Here is a 24,269-nt window from a genome sequence, read left to right on the forward strand (position 1 = left end):
AGGAAACAATTAGCAAACAGGGAAAAAATAATTTGCTGTCTCCCCTAAGCTGGGAACTCAGGGCAGAAGTAGCTCCTTTGTCTAGACATAGGCATAAGGAGCCCACAGATTCTGAATGCCTTTCACCACTACATAGACCTCTGTGGGGCCATTTCAACAGCATACATCCTCATTAGCACAATATAACAGTGTATATACCTGAAGTCCAACTTCAACTATTTCAGTTATATGGTGGAGTGGCAGGCATATGACATCTGACACTGCTCTACCTAGTAATCAGAGTCCTCACCTATCCACACCAGGGGCCTGAGGACTGGTGGCTCCACCCATTCCACCTAGCCACCCAAGACAGGGTCCAAAGATAAGTGGTGCCTCCTAGTCCTTACAGTCAACAGCATTGAGTGTCCCCATTCCAGCTGCAAAACCCATCCACCTACACACTCTAGGGAACAGGGACACCTGTTCCTCACAGACACACAAGGGCAGCTGTCAGATCCCTGCTTTGCTCTGCATGTGTCCCCCTACTGCAGCCAGATACCTGTGCCTGCACCAATCACACCTGCTTGTCTAAGAGTGTAGGTGAGATTATGCATTACACACTTGGTGTCTGACTACCTGGACAACTGAGCTGAATCCATACAAGAAAAGTAAACAGATTCCTGGGCTAATATACCTATAACAACTCTAACTACCTAGTAACAGGACATTACAGCTTCAGAGGCACCAATAAACAAACTAGCCCACAGGAGCAGCCTGTCTGGGCACATCAAAACAAAACAAAGCAAGAAGCTGGACATAGTAAGCAAACATAAAATAAATAAATACAATAACTTATTGATGGCTTGGAGACAACAGTCAATATCAAATCATATAAAGAGGCAGACCATAATGGCTTCAGCAAGTGCCCAAAACAAAGAATCAAGAAATCTTCCAGATGAAGATAATTTCCTAGAATTACCAGAGGTTGAACATAAAAGATTAATATACAGAACTCTTCAAGAGATACGGAAGGAGATCAGGCAAAACACAGAACAAGCCAAGGGATATACAGACAAGGTATTAGAGGAACTTAAGAAGATTAGAGAAGAGCATAATGACAAATTTAATAGGGTGCAAGAATCCACAGAGAGAAAGCAAACAGAAATCCAGAATATTAACAATAAAATTCAGAAGTAGACAACTAATAGTCATAGGAGCAGAATTGAGGCAGTGGAAATCAGAATTAGTGAGATTAAGGATAAAGCTCTTGACACGAACTTATGTGAGGAAAAATCGGATAAAGTACTTAAAAAAAATGAAGAAGCCCTGTCTTAGTCATCCAGTGCTGCTGTAACAGAAATACACAAGCGTATGGCTTTAACAAACAGAAATTAATTTTCTCACAGGGCATCAGCTCCAGGGGAAGAATTTCTGTCTCTGTCAGCTCTGGAGGAAGGTCCTTGTGATGCATCAGTCTTCCCTTGGCCTGGGAGTATCTCAGCACAAGTACATCAGGTCCAAAGAACAGACTCTGCTCCCCGCCCTGCTTTCTTGGTGATATGATGTCCTCCTCTCTGCTCACTTCCCCTTTCTTTTTATCTCCTGAGAAAGAAAAGGTGGTGCAGGCCACACCACAGTGAAACTTCCTTTATATTGGATCAGGGAGGTGACTTGTGCAACAGTGTTACATTCCACCCTAACCCCTTTCACCACAGGCAGAGATTATGATTTATAACACATAGGAAAATGACAAAATGGAGGACAACTACACACCGCCTAAGCAAGTTGACGCATATTTTTTGGGGAACACAATTCAATCCATTACAAACCCTAAGAATTATGTGTGACTGTATCAAGAGGAATAACCTATGAGTGCTTGGAGTACCAGAATACAGTGGGGGGTGGGGAGAAAATATGGAGAGAATTGTTGAAGACCTGTTGGCAGAAAACTTCTCTGACATTGCAAAAGATGAGAAGATATTTATCCAAGATGCTTATTGAACCCCACACAAGGTAGATCCCAAAAGAAAGTTACCAAGACATATTATAATCAAACTTGCCAAAACCAAATAGAGAATTTTAAGAGTGGCTAGGAATAAATGAAAAGTCAGCTACAAAGGAGAACCAACAAGACCTAGCTCGGACTACTCAGCAGAAACCATGCAGGCAAAAAGGAAATGGGATGACATATTTAAAGTCTTGAAGGAAAAAAATTGCCAGCCAAGAATTTTATATTCAGCAACACTGTCTCTCAAATATGAAGGTAAAATTAGGGCATTTCCAGATAATCATAAGTTTAGGGAATTTGAAGAAACCAAACCAAAATTACAAGAAATACTAAAGGGAGACCTCTGGTTAGAAAATCGATAACATCAGGTAACAACCCAAGACTAGAACATAGGACAACGCAACCAGATACCAACCCAGATAGGGAAGTCACAACAATAAATCAAAGCTAAAACACTCAAAACAGGGAAACAGAGATGTCATTATGTAGAGGGTGAAACATTAAATAGAAAAGAGGGACTAAAAATGTAGTCATAGATCTTTCACATGGAGAGAAAGTCAAGGCTATATAAAGAAACAAAAGTTTGGTTTACACATAGGAAAATGAAGTATATATTAAGTTAACCAAAATGGAAAATGACAATCTTACACATCAAAATAAAAAACAAGAAAAACATACTCAGCAAATACAAAAGCAAGGTCAATGAAAAAGAGGAAAAGACAATATATAAAGAAAAACTACTCAGTGCAAAAAATTAAGAGAAAAAAAGAAACTGTCAACAACACACACACAAAGATGTCAAAATGATAGCACTAAACTGATACCTGTCAATAATCACCCTGAATGTAAATGGACTAAAAGCAACAATAAAGAGACAGAAAGTGGCAGAATGGATAACAAAAAAACACAATCCATCTATATGCTGCCTAAAGAAATGTACCTTACACTTCAAGACACAAACTAAAACTCAAAGGATGGAAAATATATATATATCAAACAAACAACAACCCAAAAAGAGCAGATGTGGCAATATTAATTTCTGACAAAATAGACTTTAAACTTAAATCTACCACAAAGGATAAGGAAGGACACTATATAATGATTCAGGAGTCAATATGCCAGGAGGATATAATCATAATAAATATTCATGCACCCAAGGACAGGGCTCCAAAATACATAAAACAAACTCTCAAGGCATTGAAAAGAGATAGACAGGTCCACAGTAATAGTAGGAGGCTTCAACACACCACTTTCCATGAAGGACAGAACATCTGGAAAGAAGCTCAATAAAGACACAGAAGATCTAAATGCCACAATCAACCAACTTGACCTCATAGACATATACAGAACACTCCACCCAACAGAAGCTAAGTAGACTTTCTTTTCTAATTCACATGGAACATTCTCCTGAATAGACCACATATTAGGCCATAAAACAACCTTTAACAGAATCCAAAACAGTGAAATATTACAAAGTATCTTCTCTGACCATTAAGCCATAAAAGTAGAAATCAATAACAGGAAAAGCAAGGAAAAAAAAAATCAAACACATGGAAAAGGAACACTTTGCTGAACAACTACTGGGTTATAAAGAAATTAAGGATGGAATAAAGACATTCATAGAATCCAATGAGAATGAAAATACTTCCTATCCAAACCTTTGGGACACAGCAAAAGCAGTTCTCAGAGGTCATTTTAGAGCAATAAAGGCACACATCCAAAAAGAAGGGTCAAAATCAAAGAATTATCCCTATAACTCAAACAAATAGAAAGAGAGCATCAAAAGTAGCCCTCAGGCACCAGAAGAAAGCAAAAAATAAAAATTAGGGCAGAATTAAATGAAAAGGAGAAGAGAAAAACAACTGAAAGGGTTAACAAGACCAAAAGTTGGTTCTTTGAAAAGATCAACAAAATCGATAAACCATTGGCCAGAATTACAAAAGAAAAACAGGAGAGAAAGCAAATAACTAGAATAAGAAATGAGATGAGCGACATCACAACAGACCCAACTGAAATTAACAGAATCATAACAGAATACTAAGAAAAATTGTACTCTAACGAAATTGGAGACTAGAGCAAAAGGACAAATTTCTAGAAACACACTATCTACCTAAACTAACACAAACAGAAGCAGAAAAACTAAATAAACCTACAACAAAAGAAAATATTGAAAAAGTAATTTAAAAAAACTCCCCAAAATGACGATAACAAAAGCCCAGGCCCTGACGGCTTCACCAGAGAATTTTACCTGACTTTCAGAGAATAGTTAATACCACTACTACTAACGTATTCCAGACCATAAAAAAAGACAGAATACCCCCAAACTCATTCTATGAAGCCAGCAGAGCCCTGATACTAAAACCAGGTAAAGACAACATGAAAAAAGAAAATTACAGACATATAACCCTCATGAATTTAGACGCAAAAATCCTCAACAAAATTCTAGCCAATAGAATTCAACAACATAGCAAACAAATAATTCACCATGACCAAGTGGGATTCATACCAGGTATGCGGGGATGGTTTAACATCAGAAAGAACAACCAGTGCAACCCATCACAAATGTAAAACAGAAGACAAGAGTCACATGATCTTATCAATTGATGCAGAAAATGTACTTGACAAAGTCCAACACCCATTCATGATAAAAACTCTCAGCAAAATAGGAATAGAAGGGAAATTCCTCAACATCATAAAGGGCATTTATACAAAGCCAACAGCCAATATCATCCTTAATGGAGAGAGTCTGAAAGCTTTTCCCTTGAGAATGGGAACCAGACAATGATGCTCTTGCTCAACACTGTGCTGGAGGTCCTAGCCAGAGCAATTAGGCTAGGAAAACTAATAAAGGACATCCAAGTTGGTAAGGAAGAAGTAAAGGTATCTCTATTTGCAGATGATATGATCTTATACACAGAAAGACCTACAGAATCCTCAAGAAAACTACTGGAACTAATAGTAGAGTTCAGCAGAGTAACAGGATACAAGATAAACATACAAAAATCAGTTGGATTCCTCTACACCAACAAAGAGAACATTGACGAGAAATCACCAAATCAATACCATGTACAACAGCCCCCAAGAAGATCAAATACTTAGGAATAAATATAACCAGAGACGTAAAAGACCTATACAAAGAAAACTACAAGACTGCTGCAAGAAACCACAAGAGACCTACATAAGTGGAAAAACATACCTTGTTCATGGATAGGAAGACTTAACATCGTGTAAATGTCTATTCTACCCAAAGCGATCTATATAGATACAATGCAATCCCAATCCAAATTCCTGTGGCATTTTTTAATGAGATGGAGAAACAAATCACCAACTTCATGTGGAAAGGGAAGAGGTCCCTATAAGTAAAGCCTTACTGAAAAAGAAAAATGAAGTGGGAGGCCTCACACTACTTGATTTTAGAATCTATTTTATTGCCATGGTAATAAAAACAGCCTGGTGCTGGTACAACAGTTACACAAAATAGAACAGAATAGAGAATTCAGGAGCTGTTTGAATTTATGAACAGCTGATATTTGACAAAGTTCCAAAGTCTGTGAACTGGGAAAACACAGCCTCTTTAACAAATGGTGCTGGTATAACCGTATATTCATCTGCAAAAAGAAATGAGACAAGGCCTATACTCACACCATGCACAAAAACTAATTCAAAATGGATCAAAGACCTAAATATAAAAGCTAAAACGACTAAGATCATGGATGAAAAAATTGGGACAATGCTCGGATCCGTAATACATGGCATAAACAGTATACAAAACATTACTAATAATGCAGAAACACCAGAAAACAGATACCTGGGAGCACCTAAAAATCAAACACCTATGCTCATCCAAAGACTTCACCAGAAGAGTAAAAGACAACGTACAGACTGGGAAAAAATTTTTGGCTGGGACAAATCTCATCAGTGTCTAATCTCTAAAACCTACAAGATACTGCAAATCCTCAACAACAAAAAGACAAATAAACCAATAAAAATGGGCAAAAGATATGAACCGGCACTTTACCAAAGAATATATTCAGGTGGATAACAAATATATGAGGAAATGCTCATGATCATTAGCCATCAGAGAAATGCAAATCGAAGCTACAATGAGATACGATCTCACACCAAAAAGGCTGGCATTAATCCGAAATACACAAAATAATAAATGTTGTAGAGGTTGTGGAGACACTGGAACACTTACACACTGCTGGTGGGAATGTAAAATGGTACAAAGACATTGGCATTTCTTTAAAAAGCTACAAATAGTACCATACGATTCAGCATTCCCACTCCTTGGAATGTATCCTAGAGATCTAAGAGCCCTCTCACAGATAGATATATACATACCCACGTTCATTTCAGCACTGTTTACAATAGCAAAAAGATGGAAACAACCAAGGTTCCCAGTAATAGATGAATGGATAAACAAATTATGGTATATTTGCACAATGGAATACTACACCATGATAAAGAACAAGGATGATACCGTGAAACATCTCATAACATGGATAAATCTGGAAGGCATTATGCTCCGTGAAATGAGTCAGTTGAAAAAGGACAAATATTGTATGAGACCCCTGTTATAAGAACTCAAGAAAAGGTTTAAACACAGAAGAAAACGTTCTTCGATGGTTACGAGTGTGGGGAAGGAGGGAGAAGGGTATTCACTAATTAGATAGTAACCCACCCAGTCAACCCAGTGCCGTTGAATTAGATAGTAGACAAGAATTATTTTAAGTGAAGGGAAGGACAACACACAATATGGGGGAAGTCAGTACAAATGGACTAAAAGCTAAGAACTTTCCTGAATACAACCAAACACTTTCAGGGACAGAGTAGCAGGGCTGAGGTTCTGGGGTGAGGTTCTGGGGACCATGGTTTTAGGGGACATCTAGGTCATTTGGCATAACAAAGTATATTAATAAAACGTTCTGTATCCCACTTTGGTTTGTGGCATCTGGGGTTTTAAAAGCTGGCAAGTGGCCATCTAAGATGCATCAATTGGTCTCAACCCTCCCGGAGCAAAGGAGAAAAAAGAACACCAAAGACACAAGGAAAATATGAGCCCAAGAGACAGAAAGGGCCACATAAACCAGAGACTTCATCGGCCTGAGTCCGGAAGAACTAGATGGTGCCTGGCTATCACCAATCAGTATTCTGTCAAGGAACTCAACAGAGAGTCCCTGAAGGACCAGGAGAAAAGTGGGATGCAGAACTCAAATTCTAGTAAAAAGACCAAACTTAATAGTCTGGCTGAGACTGGAGGGACCATACAGGACAAGGCCTCTGGAGTCTCTCTTAGGCCAGAACTAAGACCGTTCCCAAATCCAACTCTTCATACAAAGATTAGACTGGACTAAAAAAAAAAAACATAAAATGATACTGGTGAGGAGTGTGCTTCTTAACTCAAGTAGACACATGAGACTATGTGGCCAGCTCCTGACCAGAGGTGAGAGGAGAAGGCAGAGGGGGACAGGAGCTGGTTGAATGGACATGGGAAATACAGGGTGGAGAGGAGTATGCTGTCACATTGTAGGGAGAGCAACTAGGGTCACATAACAATATGTGTATAAGTTCTGTGTGAGAAACTGACTTAGATTATAAAAAATTCACTTAAAGCACAATAAAAAAAGAAGAAAAACAAGCAAACAAAAAAATCTCCAGGACTTTCTTCTGATGCAACACTGAGTGGATATAAACCTCAGATTTTTTTGTTAGCCTATGTGGCCATAGGTCAACTGTGTGCACCACCTAGGTACTCCATATACCCAGGAGTTACACTAAATTACTAGTATATTGGATCATAAACTTCAAAAATGATCTTTAGATACTTCTAGTATAATACTGCAACTCATATGTCTCCAGAGTAGGTAATATCCTGGGAAACATTAAACAATATATTCAAATGAAAAAAGTCAAATACAATCACACATATTATCACCATTTTGTTCCTGTGCTGCCTCCACCTGAGCCACTACTTTAAACCTGAGAAAAGTGTGCTTGTCTTCCATCCTTTCCTGAGTCATTTCACACCACAGCCTACTTTTTTCCTGCCACCTGGCCCCCGTCTTCTAATAGTTCTATTTTGGATCTTTCTCATCTTTGCCACTCACTATTTCCTGGAACTGATAGGACTGCTCCAGCTATCGTTTATTTTAAGGTCCCATTAACACATGACTGGTAAATGCACTTTTATTAAAAACAGTTTGGGGATAAAAAGTTATCACACCACAGGGAGACTACAACTGCAAATGGAATGTTAGAAAGCCATGGCCATAAGAAATGTCTTACTAACACTGTCACTCCAGCAGCCTGAGTTTGTCTGCCATGTTCTCCTATCTGTCTACGTCAACAGATGTGAATCCCTGAGCTTGTGAGGAAGTAGTACAATAATTTTTTTGGGGGGGGGTGGTAACACAGTGCTTTAGAAACATATTTGAATTTGGAACCTTTCGCAAACCATGCATTTTTCAAATCACCAGTCTTTAAGTATTATCCCTTTATATAACTGTGTTATCTGCTTGATCCATAAAGGCGTTCAAGTTTCTGACTCCTTGCTAGACCCTTTTCCCAATTCTCTCCTTTTTAAGAACCAACTCTTCCTAGAATGGACAAATGGCAACTCAAAATTTCACTTTTCTAAAAATACTAACAAATTCACTTTTATTTTCGAAAAGATTCCTCAAATTTAAATGATTATAAGGGTCAGATGGATATAAGAAATTAGAACTTTATGATACAATATGATGAGTACATGCTCTGATGAAAAACATTCTTTTTTTTCAAAAAAAAAAAAACACAGCTAACATCATACTTAATGATAAAAGACTGAATGTGTTCTCCAAATATCAAGAACAAGAGAAGAATGTTCACTCTAGGCATTCTATTCAATATTATACTTGAGGTTCAGGGCAGAACAATTAAACAGAAAGTGAATTAAAAGTGCCCATACAAGAAAGGAAGAGGTAAAACTGTCTATTAAAAGATTATAGAAATTTGTATATGGAAACTCAAAAATTCAAACGTATTTCTATATATTAACAATGCTGTTGTTGCTAGGTGCCATCGAGTCAGTTCCAACTCATAGCAACCCTGTGTACAACAGAACAAAACACTGCCTGGTCCTGCCCCATCCTCATAATGTTGTTGTGTTTGAGCCCATTGTTGTAGTCACTGTGGGACTCCATCTCATTGAGGGTCTTCCTCTTTTTTGCTGACACTCTAGGAAAAATGATGTCCTTCTCCAGGGACTGGTCGCTCCTGATAACATGTCCAAAGAGTATGAGACAAAATTTTGCCATCCTCCCTTTTAAGGAGCATTCTGGCTATACCTCATCCAAGACATTTCTTCTGGCAGTCCACGGCATATTCAGTATTCTTTGTCAATATCATGATTCAAATGCATCAATTCTCCTTTGGTCTTCCTTATTTATTGTCCAGCTTTCACATGCATATGAGACAAATGAAGAGGCCATGGCTTGGGTTGAAACCAAAAAACCCATTGCTGTCCAGTCGACTGCCCCATAGGGTTTCCAAAGAGCAACTGATGGATTTGAACTGCCCACCTTTATGGGTAGCAGCTGAGCTCTTACCCACTGCACCACCAAGGCCTCAAGGTGATATTTTTACATTTTAACACTTTAAAGAGGTCTTTTACAGCAGATTTGCCCAACGCAATATGTCATTTTATTTCTGGTATTGACCATGTTGAATTGAGCAACCATGTGGCCTACTATCCAAGAATGACAAATTGAAGAAGATGGGTGTCACATTCATCTTCAAAAAGAACATCTTGAGTACTATCCTGAAATACAACCCTGTCAGTGATAGTATCCATATGCCTACAAGGAAGTCCAGTTAATTAATACAATATTATTCTATTTTACACACCAACAACTAACGCCAAAGATTAAAAAAAAAAAAAAATTGAAGATTTTTACCAACTTCTGCCATCTGGAAATTGATCAAATATGCAATCAAAATGCATTTATAATTATTGGTGATTGGAATGCAAAAGCTGGAAACAAAGTTAAAGGGTCAGAAGTTGGAAAATATTGCCTTGGTATGAGAAACGATGTGGGAGATCCTATGCTACAATTTTATAAGACCAGCAACATATTCATTGGAAATACATTTTTGACAACATCAAAATGGCAACCAAACAAATGGACCTTGCCTGATGGAATGCAGAGCAATCAAATCAAATACATCTGTGGAAAGAGTCAATGGAGAAGCTCAATATCATCAGTCAGCACAAAGCCTGGGGCTGACTGCAGAACAGATCATCAGTTGCTCATATACAAGTTCAAATTGAAGCTGAAGAAAATTAAAACAAGTTCACAAGAGCCAAAGTATGACCTTGAGTACATCCCACCTGAATTTAGGCACTATTTCAAGAAAAGATTTGACATGTTGAAGGCTAATGACTGAAGACTAGCTGGCACCTAACCAAAACAATATCTAGAATATGCTAATAATTCTTATAACTGAACAAAAAAAAGACACACACCCAATAAAAATACAAGCAAAATAATTGAATAGATATTTCTCTCAAGAAGATATACAAATGGCCTATAAACACATCCAAAGATGTTCAACATTATTAGTCAATAAAAACTTTTGCCATCAAGTTGATTCCCATTCTTGTGATCCTATAGGACATAGTAGAGCTGCCCCATAGTGTTTCCAGTGAGTGGCTGGTGGATTCAAACTGCTGACCTTTTGGTTAGCAGCCTTAGCACTTAACCACTACAATAGGGCTCCCATGTGTCAGCACCCAAAAACAAACCAAACCCATTGCTCTGGAGTCCCTTCTGACTCATAGCGACAGTATCAGACAGAGTAGAACTGCTCCATAGAGTTTCCAAAGAGCACCTGGTGAATTTGAACTGCCAACCTTTTGTTTAGCAGCCTGAGCTAGAAAGGCACTATGTTATTTGTGTAAAAATACAGTATATGTGACCATCCCCTGCCCCTAAAACTGATTCTGACACAAGCTTTTAATTCCTGTTGTTGTCGGTTCTGCCATCCTGTTTAACACCATCTGTCTGAATGCCCTGTGACTGCTGTTTGTGGAGGATTCACAAAATCACCTGCCCTGTGTCAGTGGTTTTAGCCTACTTTGACTACCTTGGAAATCAGTGAAACCTGAGCAAAATAGTTTAAGAAAAAATACGTTGTGAGCTCTCATAAAAGAAAGCGCTGGTGATTCAAAGCTAGCATAAGATTGCTAAAGTAAGCCAGGGATTTTTGTTTTGAGTTTTACTGGGTTGGTAGAATAAAAGAATGTTACAGTCCCAGATTATCTTGATTTTAGTAAAGTATTTGGTAAATCTCTTGTATATTCTTATGTATGTGATATTCTTATGTGTGATAGATGAAATATAGAAAAATATTTCATAGTAACATGAACTGAAAGAGCATCTCAAGAATAAATACGAGTGAATAATCTCAAGTTGTCATTTCATAGGACTTTATAATCTTCTCTTAAAAAATCATCTTATGAATAATTGGATGAAGTCATACAAGAAATTATTATAAAATCATAGATAGTATCAACATAGAAAAGAGTAATGAATACTTACATGATAACGATTCAAGAAGATATTGGTAAGCTGTGAATACGGACTGATAATTAAAAGGATAAATTTAACAGTGACAAACATAAAATTTTATGTGGAACATCAATTTATTCTTTTCATGGATATTTGGGCACCTCACATAAGCCAGAGCTTATTTAGGGCGCTCCAAATAGAAAGATGAATAAGATAGAATTCCCTGCTGTTCAGAATCTCACAGTCTAGAAAGAGAGAAGGGCAGATGAGAACCTTTACAGGTCCTACAGAAACACAGTAACTACAATACTAACTCAGAATGGGGGGATCATTGCAGAAGCATAGCAAGGGAGTGTGCAGGCAGGCACTTCCCCCGGGAGCAAATCCGAGGAGGCACCAGACAAGATGGAGAATGATATTAAGAGGTCATAAATAGGAAAGGCACCTGACTGAGGCAGCCAGACAAGGGGGGTGGAAGGCATTTCTGCTGACACAAGATCGCTTTCAATGTCTATTCATCTTGAAATTGGGGAGGGGGGTAACTTAGAGATTGCCCCGTACGCTCATTATCATCCCTAGACCTGGATCATTGAAGGCTTCCATGAGAAACCTAAATCTAGAAGGAAAAATTATAATTATCCAGAAAAATTCAAGACTTGGATCAAGACGATTTGAAAGAAATAATAACATGACTGATAACATGGTAGTGGGATTGGACTTATTGTATGTTTCCTCAAATGGCACAGCTGTGTCTAATGTCTTAACATCAGAACCTTTCTAAGGATAAATGTGTCTGAAAGTAGGATAGGTTGAAATATGAAAAAGAAAAAGATAATTTTCTGTCTTTGTAAAATATTACACGAAAAAATGAGTAACTATTTGGCAGGTAGTTTTAGGAAATTCCTATATTGCCATACAGTGGCTAAGACTTCAAGAAGACCAAAAGGTTCTAGGACAGAAGGGATTCAGATACTCACCTTTTCTCTATGTGGAATGCTCAGCCAGGCTGCTCTGTATGCTTTAGATCAAATGCCTTCTAAATGAAAAAAAAAAAAGGTCTTAGTAATGTTGGTGGTGACAGTTCAAAGTACAGACTTCTTGGTTGTTTTTTACTGAGGGCTCAGGATGCAGATCTCAGTTTCTGAGTCACTTGTGTAAATATTATGAATCAAAAATCATAATTCCCTAGTGTAGCTCCCTCACAGTGCTACCTGAGACACTTGCCAAAGTGGCATTCCTATCCAGGGTTTGGATATACATGAGGTCTCATCAAAAACATACAGAGAGAAGGTCCTTCAAGATTTCTGTTCACCAGGGATGAGTTAATGTGAAAAAGGAGCAATTAAAAATTTTCTTTTCTTGTCCTTTGTGCAATGCTCTCATTAGCTCCTTTGTGTATAACACTCTCCCTCAGTGCTGAAATACTAGACGGACATTACATTATTGACTAGAAATTAAGATCTGGCAGACTTTATCCTATGAGGTTTTACAGTAGTGGTCTCATACGATATTTTTCCTTTTGTGGTTGACTTATTTCACTCAGCATAATGTCCTCCAGATGCATCTATGTTATGAGATGCTTCCCAGATTCATCATTGTTCTTTAGCGTTGCATAATACTCCATGAGTATGTACCACAGCTTGTTTATCCATTCATCTGTTGATGGGCATCTAGGTTGTTTCCATCTTTTTGCTATTGTGAACAACGCATATATCGATAGGTGTGATGGCTCTTATTTCTCTAGGATATATTCTTAGGAGTGGGATTGCTGGATGATAGGGTATTTCTGTTTCTAGCTTTCTAAGGAAGCACCATATCGTTTTCCAAAAAGGTTGTATCATTTTGCATTCCCACCAGCAGTGCATGGGAGTTCTGATCTCCCTGCAGCCTCTGCAAATTTTTATTTTCTGTTTTATTGGCTTGTGCCAGTAATGCTGGGGTGAGATAGTATCTCATTGTGGTTTTGATTTGTGTTTCTCTGATGGCTAGAGATCGTGAGCATTTCCTCATGTGTCTGTTGGCCACTTGAATGTCTTCTTTGGTGAAGTGCCTGTTTATTTCCTTCGCCCATTTTTAAATTGCATTATTTGTCTTTTTGTTGTAGAGGTGTTGGATTTTCTCATAGGTTTTAGAAATTAACCTTTGTCTAATTTGTAATACCCAGAAATTTTTTCCCAGTCTGTACGTTCTCTTTTTACCCTTTTGGTGAAGTCTTTTGTTGACCATAAACCTTTAATTTTTAGAAGATCCCTGTCATCTAGCTTATCCTCTGGGGCTTGTGTGCTGTTGGTTGAGGTTTGTATCCTGTTAATGCTGTGTATTAAGGCCTCTAGCGTTGATCCTATTTTTTCGTCTATGAACTTCATAGTTTTTGGCTTTATATTCAGGTTTTCGATCCATTTTGAGTTAGTTTTTGTATCAGGTATGAAGTATGGGTCCTGTTTCATTTTTTTTTTTTATTTGCAGGTGGACATCCAGTTTTGCCAGCACCATTTGTTAAAAAGACCGTCTTTTCCCCATTTGATGGACTTTGGGCTCTTGTCGAATACCAGGTGACCATAAGTGGATGGATTTACATCTGGGTTCTCAATTCTGTTCCATTGGTCAATGTGTCTGTCATTGTACTAGTACCAGGCTGTATTGACTACTGTAGCTGTATAGTAGGTCCTGCTCTTTTTTGATTGTTGTTTGCTTGACATATTTTTTCCATCCTCTGAGTTTCTTTGTTTCTGTCTTTATGTCTAAGGTGTGTCTCTTGTAGGTAACATATAGAAGGATTGTTTGTTTTTTTTTTAAATTCATCCTGCTACTTTGTCTCTTTTTGGTGCATTTAGTCGATTTATATTCAACATAACTATTGGTAGGTATGCCTTTCGTACTGTCATTTTGATGTCTTATTTTGTGTGTGTGTTGCTGACAGTTTCTTCATTTCACTTGATTTTCTGTGCTGAGCCATTTTTCTTATTGTATTTTCTTTTCCTCTTTTTCATTGTTGTTGATTTTGTATTTGCTGAGTCTTTGTCTTTCTGTTTTTTATTTTGCCGTTTAAGAATGTTAGTTTCCTTTGTGGTTACCTCAATATTTAACCCTATTTTACTTTTTTTTTATTTTACTAAGTTTAAACTAATCTTTTATTTCTTTATATTGCCTTGACTTCTCTCCATATGACACATCTATTACTACATTGTTTAGTCCTTCTTTTATGTTTTAATGTTGTTATCTTTTATATAATTACATCTGTTTCCTTATTTTCAGTGTTTTAGGTTCGACTTATTTTTGTGATTTCCCTATCTGGGTTGATATCTGGTTGCTCTGTCCTGTGCTCCAGTCTTGTGGTGTTAGGTGATGTCATTGATTTTCTAACCAGAGGACCCCATTTAGTGTATCTTGGAATTTTGTTTTGGTTTTTGCGAATTCCCTAATCTTCTGGGTAGTCCGAGTTTAGTCTTATTTACTCTCCTTTGTGAGTGACTTTTTGTTTATACTTAACCTCTTTTAAAATTCTCTATCTTTGGTTTTGGCAAGTTTGATTATGTCTTGGTGACTTTCTTTTGGGATCTATCTTGTGTGGGGTTTGATGAACTTCTTTGATAGATATCTTGCCACCTTTCATGATACCAGAGAAGTTTTCTGCCAACAAATCTTCAACAATTCTCTCTGTATTTTCTGTTACCTACCCCCCACCCCGCCCCATTCTGGTGCTTCGGTCACTCGTAGGTTATTCCTCTTGATAGAGTCCCACATAATTCTTAGGTTTTCTTCATTTTTAAAAATTCTTTTATCTGATTTTTCCTCAGATATGTTGGTGTCAGGTCTAGCAGTTCAAATCCACCAGGCACTCCTTGGAAACTCTATGAGGCAGTTATACTCTGTCTTATAGGGTCGCTATGAGTTGGAATCAACTCCACGGCAGTGAGTATGTTGGTGTCAAGTGCTTTATCTTCAATCTCAGTAATTCTGACTTCCATTGCTTCAATTCTGCTCCTATAACTTTCTATTGAGTTGTCTAATTTTGAAATTTTATTATTAATATTCTGGATTTCTGTTTGCTGTCTCTCTATGGATTCTTGCAGCCTATTAAATTTGTTGTTATACTCTTCTCTAATCTTCTTAATTTCCTCTATTGTTTTTTATGTGTGCTTCTTGACTCGTTCTGCATTTTGCCTGATCTCCTTCCTGATCTCTTCAAAAATTCTGTATATTAATCTTATGTATTTCACCTCCGGTAATTCCAGGATGTTTTCTTCACCTGGAAGAATTCTTGATTCTTTGATATGGTAGCTTGCTGAAGCCATAGTGGTCTGCCTCTTTATGTGGTTTGATATTGACTGTTTCTCTGAGCCATCAATAAGTTGTTGTATTTATTTATTTATTTAATGTTTGCTTACTGTGTCCTATCTTGTTGTTTGGTTTTGATATCCCCTAATAGGCTGTTCGTATGAGCTAGTTTGATTACTGGCACCTTTGAAGATTTAATGTCCTGGCTCCAGGTGGTTAGAGCTGTTACTAGGTTTGTGAGCCCAGGAGCCCATTTTCTTTTCTTGTATGGGTTCAGCTCAGGTATCTAGGTCGTTGGTCACCAAGTGTGTGGTGTAGGCTGTCACCTATGGTCCTAGATAAGTAGGGGTGATTGGTGTAGGCACAGGTATCTGGCTGTGGTAGGGGTTCCAGCTCTGCGCAAGGCAGACTTTAACAAGATTCCTTTCTGCTTCTAGTTTAAGGTGTTTTTGTTTTGTAATAAAACAAAATAAATAATTGTTAAAGGCTAATGTTTTGTTAAGGGTTTTTCTTTGTATATTTTTAAGGAATAGGTATTTAGGGTATTTTTTTGAATTTGTGTGTGGGTTTTTTTTTTTATTTCTTAATCTGGTTTTGGTGTCAGAATGTCAGGTATCAGGATATGCTAGCCTCATGAAATGAGTTGGAATGTGGTCCCATCTCTTCCATTTTCTGGAAAAGATTGTGTGGAATTGATGCTTTTTCTTCTTTAAATGTTTGAAAGAATTGACCAGTGAAATCATCTGGGCTTGAAGTTACCAGTTTTGAAAGATTTTTTTTTATAAAATGCAATTTCTTTAATAGATATAGGGCTATTGAGATTGTCAATATCTTCTAGGAAAAATCTTGATAATTTTTGGCTTTGAGAAATTGGTTTTTGGGCAGGGCCAAGATGGCATAGTCGTCAGACGCCTCCTGTGGTCCCTCTTACAACAAAGACCCTGAAAACGAGTCAATTGGTTACATATGACAATCTGGGTGAACATCAAAGACTAAGTTGAGAAATTGGACTGAGCTGCAGGGGGAGGTAGAGATGGTTCAGAAGCAGCGAGGAGTTGCCAGACCTGACCTGGCTGGCACCAGCACCCTGCAGGATGGATCAGCTAGCTCAGGGGGGGTGAGGTAAGCAGTAGCACTCAGGAGGCATTTTCCCAGTGGTGGAGAGCCTGCTGAAGTCTCCAGAACCACCAAGAAATGGTACTCAATCAGGGAAAGTACAAGTGTCTAGCCTACTGCACAGATCAAAAAAAAAAGAAACTTTTTGCGAAGTACCTCTCTCCCATTTACCTGCCCCCTCCCCACTCTGCTCAGGGTCCCAGCCTGCCTTCAGCGATTCTTGTACTTCCTGGGCCAGAAGTAGGACCCATCTTGTGCTCTGAGCCATTCTCCCAGCTTTGAAGAGGGAACAAAATAACAAAAAGGAAAAAGTAATCTGTCAGCTCCCCTAAGCCAGTAACTCAGACCAGGCACAGTCCCTTTGCCTAGGCACAGGCATAAGGGGTCCAAGAACTTTGAATGCCTTTAACCCTGCATAGATCTGTGTGGGCCCATTTCAACAGTGCAGGCCCTCATTAACACAGTATGACAGGGTATATACTTGAAAACTATTTTCATCTCTATTAGCTATAAGGGGTAGTGGCAGATTTGTGACATTTAACACAACCCTCCCCATTAGGCAGGGTCCTCACCTATCCATATTAGGGGCCTGAGGACTGGTGGCTTCACCCATTCCACTGAGCCACCCATGACAGGGGTCCAAGAGTAAGTACAAATAAAAAGCAAGAAAAACATAAATACTCAGCAAATACAAAATCAACAAGAATAAAAAACATGAAAAGAAAATATATAAAGAAATTGGTCTTCATTTATGTAAACCAAACCTGCTGCCATTCAATCGATTCTGACTCATAGTGACCTTATAGGACAGAGTAGAACTGCCCTAAAGAGTTTCCAAGAGTGCTTGGTGGATTTGAACTGCCATCCTTTTGGTTAGCATCCATAGCTCTTAACCACTACGCCACTAGGGCTTCCTCCATTTATAGGTTATCACAAATTCAGACCTCATATCAGCTTGGGAATATCTGCCGTGCTGTTTGTGTTTGTCCTGCATGTGTACTACCCCATGGCAAATCTGGGACTGGGACTGGAGCAGTCCTGTACCCCAGATTATCAAAGCCTTTTTTTTTTTTTTTTTTTCCCCTAATCTTCAGATCCATGAATGTACAGCTTGGGAACGATCCCAGGAGTTCATAAACAAAGTTGATGGGATAACAAATTTTTACCTCTTGACACTCTTAAGGAGCTACAATTTTAGCTTCCTTCACTCATCTTGTAGCTAGAAAGTTGGGACTTTAGTTTTTTTACTCTGTTTCACATTTTTGTGATGGCATCTGCCTTTAGGGACAATCAGGGGGTAAACAGAAAACACAACAGGGCTTCTTCTCACTTCCTTGAAAACATGGTTATAGGCACTTGCCTAGCTATCATTGTTCTCACTGTCACACCACAATCACTGCTCCCTCAGTATTATCTGGTGAGAGGAAGGGGGAGGAGGAAAATGGACACAACAAACTCACACACAAGAACCAGGGGATTTCCCTCACTCTACTCTTCCACCACACATCTGTCAGTTTGTCATACTGTGGTGGGTTGTGTGTTGCTTTGTTGCTGTGATGCTGGCAGCTATGCCACTGGTATTTCAAATACCAGCTAGTAGCTATGCCACTGCTATTTCAGCTGAGCTTCCACTCTAAGACAGACTAGGGAGAAGGTCCTAGTTGTGTACTTCTGAAAAAATTGGCCAGTGAAAACCATATGAATATTAGCAGAACATTGTCTGATATAGTGCAAGAAGATGAGCCCCTCAGGTTGCAAGGTACTTAAAATCATCGTGCTTAGTAAGGTAAAGGATCAGTGAAAAAGAGGAAGACCCTCGAGGAGATGGATTTACACAGTGGCTGCAACAATAGGCTCAAACATAACAATTGTGAGGATGGCACAGGTCTGAGCAGTGTTTTGTCCTGTTGTACATAGGGTCATTATGAGTTGGAAACAACTGGACAACACCTAACAAAAACAATAAGTCTAACTTTGGACCCTTCTTTTACACTCTTCAGATCAGAAAGAAAAGGCTTCTGTTAGAGATGTCTCTGTGCGCAAGAAGTGTGAAATTTTGCATTTCAAGCTGCCTTTGAGTTCAGGGTAGAGGACTCTGGAGAAACAGGAAAAAAAAGGACATTCACTGCTGGATTGACCTTAATTTGGGTCTTTTTTTTTTTTTTTCTCTCTCCAACCTCCCTGCTACCACTTACCTTTCAGAGTCTTCAGGTAGCAGCTCCATGCATTCAGTGTGAGAATCCAGGTAGAGAGCACTTTTTCCATCTTAACCAGAACCAGATCCTTTTAAAGGTGTTTTTAATGAGCAGAAATGTTTAACTTATATAAAGTTTAACTCTTCTTTTCCAATAAGTTCAATATTTTAGATAAAACATACAAATTCCTTAAAAAGCATACATTTCTAAAACTGACACAAGTTGAAAGAGAAAATCACGTTAGCTCTTGGACCATAAAATAAATTGAATATGTAATCAAAAACTTGCTGTAAAGGAAACTCAAGGTCCAGATGATTTTATAAAAATTTTAAGAAAAAATAAAGTCAAATATAAACACTCTTTTACAAAATAGAGTAGGAAGGAATACATAGCAATTCTTTTTATGAGAGGAGTATAAATCTGATCCTAAAACTTGACAAAGATATGACAAGAAATAAAAATTAAGACCCTGCATCTTTAACAAAATATTAGCAACTAGAATTCTATAATATACAAAAAGAGCAATACAACATGACAAAGTCAAGTTTATCTCACTAATACAATTTGGTTAACATTTGAAAATTAATAAATCAACATTTAAACAGAATAAGGAGAGAAAAACAAGTGATGATCTCAATAGAAGAAGGAAAATAGCATAATTTTTTATGGCAAAATATTGAATGACGTTCCCTTAAGATTAATGTTTTCTTTTTTGTATTGCTAACTTTATCCAAAATTGTACCAGAGACCCTTGCAAATGCAGCCCCATTTCCGGTTGCCATGGAGTCGATTCTGACTCATATCGACCCTATAGGACAGAGTAGAACTGCTCCATAGCATGTCCAAGGCTGTATATTTTTATAGGAGCAGCCCGCATCATCTTACTCCCATGGTGTGGCTGATGGATTCGAATCGCTGACCTTTCGGTTAGCAGCTTAGCCATTAACCACTGTGCCACCAGGGCTCCTGCAAGTGTAGTAGGGCAATAAAAAGGGGAGGTGTATAAAATTGGAAAGGAATATGTAAAACTTTGCATTTGCAGATGACATGATTTTCTGCAAAGAAACTTTTAAGGCATGTACAAAGCAACTACAAAGTCAAATAGGTAAATTCAACAAAACTAGAAGATTCTCTATAAAGCAGCCATATACAATGCAGTGTGGAAGTGGCATAAGGATAGACAACTAGGTCAGTGAAATAGAATAGAAGGTCCAAGAGAGGCCCATTCATCTATTAAAAAAAAAAAAAAATAGTCAATTGATTTTTCACCAAAACCTCACAGCAGTTCAGTGGGAAAAGAAAACTCTTCAACAAATTTTGCTGGAACAACACAAAACCCATATGGAAACAAAGTTAACCTCAAATTTTATCCCATATGCTAAACGTAAATTAATTTGAAATGGATCATAGGTCTAAGCATTTTAAAAAAAGTGAGGCTGTAAGTCTTCTAGAAAAAAATAACAAACAGTATTCACAACCTGGTAACATAAATGTAGCATTTCATTGTTCCCATACCTCATTTTATAAAAAGTGAGGCTGTAAGTCTTCTAGAAAAAAATAACAAACAGTATTCACAACCTGGTAACATAAATGTAGCATTTCATTGTTCCCCTGCCTCATTTTATAAACTTTTCCCATGCTGCTATATAATTTTAATACTCAATAATATTGAGAACCATATAATAATGTGGTAAATCAATATGCTATCATTTACCTAATAAGTTACCCAATTCTGGACTTTTAAGCTATTTCCTTTTCCTTTAGCTTTAGAAATGAAGTGGCATTATATTTTGTCCTTTGGAATGTTTTAACATCATAATTTTCCAAACACAAAACTCATTGAGTCAAAGTGTATGAACATATTTATTATTATTCTTTTTTAAATTTACTTTTCTAAATGATGCACCAATATTTAAGCCCTTGAGTGAGTCCTCCCACTTTATTACTTTGTGCTTTCATTAACCTTGCTCCCTTTTTCCCTCCCTTATTCTTGGTTTAAATATTAATTTAAGGTTTCTCTCCTCATTGGAATTTTTTTCCTGATGTAGCCCCTATTTTGACATAAATATCACTCGAGTTATCTCCTAAAATCTGTCTGTTCATGTATCATTGCAATAATCTCCTTGAGGGCATGGCCAATATCTTATTCAATTTGTATCCCCAGTTCCTGTCACTACGCATAACACAGAATAGATAATAAATGCAGGTTGAATGGATGCATGAATAAAGAAATGCTTCCATGATTTATGAATGTTGCAGAATTTCTGCAGCCTTGTTAATACATATTTTGATTGTTTAATATTATTTTGCTAATGGAATAGATGTAAAATGGTACCATAGCATCCACTGTTTAAGAAAAAAAAAACTAATAGTGAACTCTTAGTTTTATCTCATGTGAGCTATATTATATATCATTTTATGCTTGACATTATTATATTGATAAGTTGATTTTTTGTATTCAATTTTGATCTATGTGTAATTTTTATATTATCATTTGAAAAATTTGAAATATACTGAATTACGTCTACTTCTCCCACTCTTTGATGTGTAATTCCTCTTCCTTCAATTATTGAGTTCCTTCTGTGAACCCAGCACACGTTGTGAAGAGTAACATACAGAAATCAGAAACACACCTTTGACCGTCAGGAAACTCAGAAAGCACTGTTCCAGGAGTAATAGCATGGTATTCACCATCTACAATTAGAGCACAAAAGAAACACAGCCTGTGTATCTTGTGGGAATCAGGGCAGACAGGCTTTCTGCAGAGGAATTTTGACAGATGAAAATAGAGTGAATTGCATTCCAGAGGGTGGGGGCAGCATATCCAAAGACACTAACATGTGATAGATTCTGTTCTGGAGGAATAACAAATAAATTGGTAATCTGAGAGTGCAAGGAGGAAAGGAAAACTAGATAGAAAGTGAGGTTGCCATTTAGATATGATCAGATTATAAAAATCATTGTATATATATTAGAATTTAGACTTTAAAGTTAATAGGAAGTCAGTGAAAGATTTTACAGCAAGGGAGTAACATCATATTTGCTATCAAATAAATGGATAAAACTGATTTTTAAAAATATTTGACTTTAGTCAGTGGCTTTGCTACTTAAAGAAATAAAATTAATTTTAGAGATTCCAAAAATAATCACCCATATTAATTCCATATTAATTATAGGGAATTCATTAAAAACGCATATTAGAAGAAATGCTCACAATCCAACTAATTAGATGTTAACTATTTTTAATATACAGCCCTGGCGGCACAGTGGTTAACATGCTCAGCTGCCAAATAAAATGTTAGTGATTTGAGATATGAACCCACCAGGTGCTCTGCAGGACAAAGATGTGGCTGTCTGCTTCCACAGAGATTTTACAGCCTTGGAAACCCTGTGGGACATTTCTACTCTGTCTTATAGGGCGGCTATGATGCAGAATTCACTCAATGGCAGTGGGTTTGATTTTTTTTGTAAACATTTTTCAATATTTCTATTGTTCCCAATTTTCCAAATCTTGTCAGTAACATAATGATAAACATCTCTGTACATAAATATTTATGCAGGTATTAATATCTCTTCCGAATTCTCAAGTACCTGGAAAAACAATTTTTCTTTCCCTTTCCCCACCCATCCAAACACAAACACATCATGATCCTTAAAACTAGGGAGAATCCTTATTACCAGGTGCTAAGAATGAAGATGGTTTTACTTCCACCACAGGGAAAACAGCACAGCTTCCAGACTATGAACAGGTAGAAGGAGAAATTTATTTTCACTAGTTACTGACATATTAGGCTGTATCATGTGTCCCATATGCTGCCTGAATCTTTACTATCTGTAGAGCTAATATAGGCTAAGGTGGAGAAGAAGGCGACCATACTGGCCATCTTAGTGCAGGGAAACAGACCACAAGGGGCAAGGAAGATTTAGAGAACCAAAAGAGATGTCTGTATGTCTCATTTTTTAAAGTACAAGCCCAGAAAGCAAGAAGATAAAAGTGAGTTCCTCATCTTGATCAGTTCTCCTTCCACTCTCCAGTCAGCTCAGGGCTTGCAATGGGGACTGCACACACTGATTTGCTTTCAGTTTGGTGCGGTAGGCCACAAGTGGGGTCACTGTGACCATCCAGACATACATCCTTTTCATTCCTCATTCCCCTGTTGTGACAAAAAAAAAAAAAGGTTTTTCTAAACGCAACCTGAAGGCATGAAGCCCAATGTGGTCATTCTTTCTCTCATATTACAGGATCTTAAGACTCTAAAGACGAGGATTAGATCCCATGACTGACATATCTGCCCATGGGAAGGTCCAAATTCCCCAGCTCCTAGGGTTGCTAGAAGCAAAACATAAGGAATATTTTTGTGATCAGGGCTTGAAGATTAGTACAAATCTTAGATTCAATATAAATTTAAAGTGTACTGTCTAAAATCTATCATATTCTGTATTTGTTAATTCCCTTTTACCTAAGTGGATAATCATAAATAGAACTTTAAGAAAACTTATGAAGGCTTTCTGTTCTCTAAAACGAGGCATTCAGTTTGGCCACAATGAATACAAGTACTTTCCAGTGATGACCACTGGTTCCGTAATTGTCATGAACACTGTGGGTCAGTTACCAATACATATCTTTAGTTTTCATGGCATCCTAAATATATAACTGCTTGTCAGAGTTTGCAGTGTACTTCAAACTCTTCTTACAATTTGCCAAAACTGAGCATCAGACATTCTGCTATAAGCACCATTCTGGTCTTACTTTATATGAACTTCTCGAACTTAGTAGAACTTGATTCCATTGTATATGGTAGGGATAATACCAAGACCCAGAATCACCATGGCATTGGATCAAACATAATGTGTGAAATGTGCACTAACATAGCAACAGATTATTTTAAGTTAGGATTGTCATGAAGGATTCAAGCTATATTGTTACATTATTTTGGAGAATTTTAAAGTAGTTTGGGTTGACTTGTAGAAAAGTATAAAAGGGGAATATTGTCATTGTTATTGTTAGGTGTCTTTGAGTCTGTTCTGACTCATAGGTACCCTATGTACAACACAGTGAAACACTGCCTGGTCCTGTGCCATCCTCACAATCTTTGTTATGTTTCTTGTAGCCACTGTGTCAATCCACCTCACTGAGGGCCT

This window comes from Loxodonta africana, chromosome 15 (assembly GCF_030014295.1).
Source record: "Loxodonta africana isolate mLoxAfr1 chromosome 15, mLoxAfr1.hap2, whole genome shotgun sequence".
In the NCBI taxonomy this organism is placed as follows: domain Eukaryota; kingdom Metazoa; phylum Chordata; class Mammalia; order Proboscidea; family Elephantidae; genus Loxodonta; species Loxodonta africana.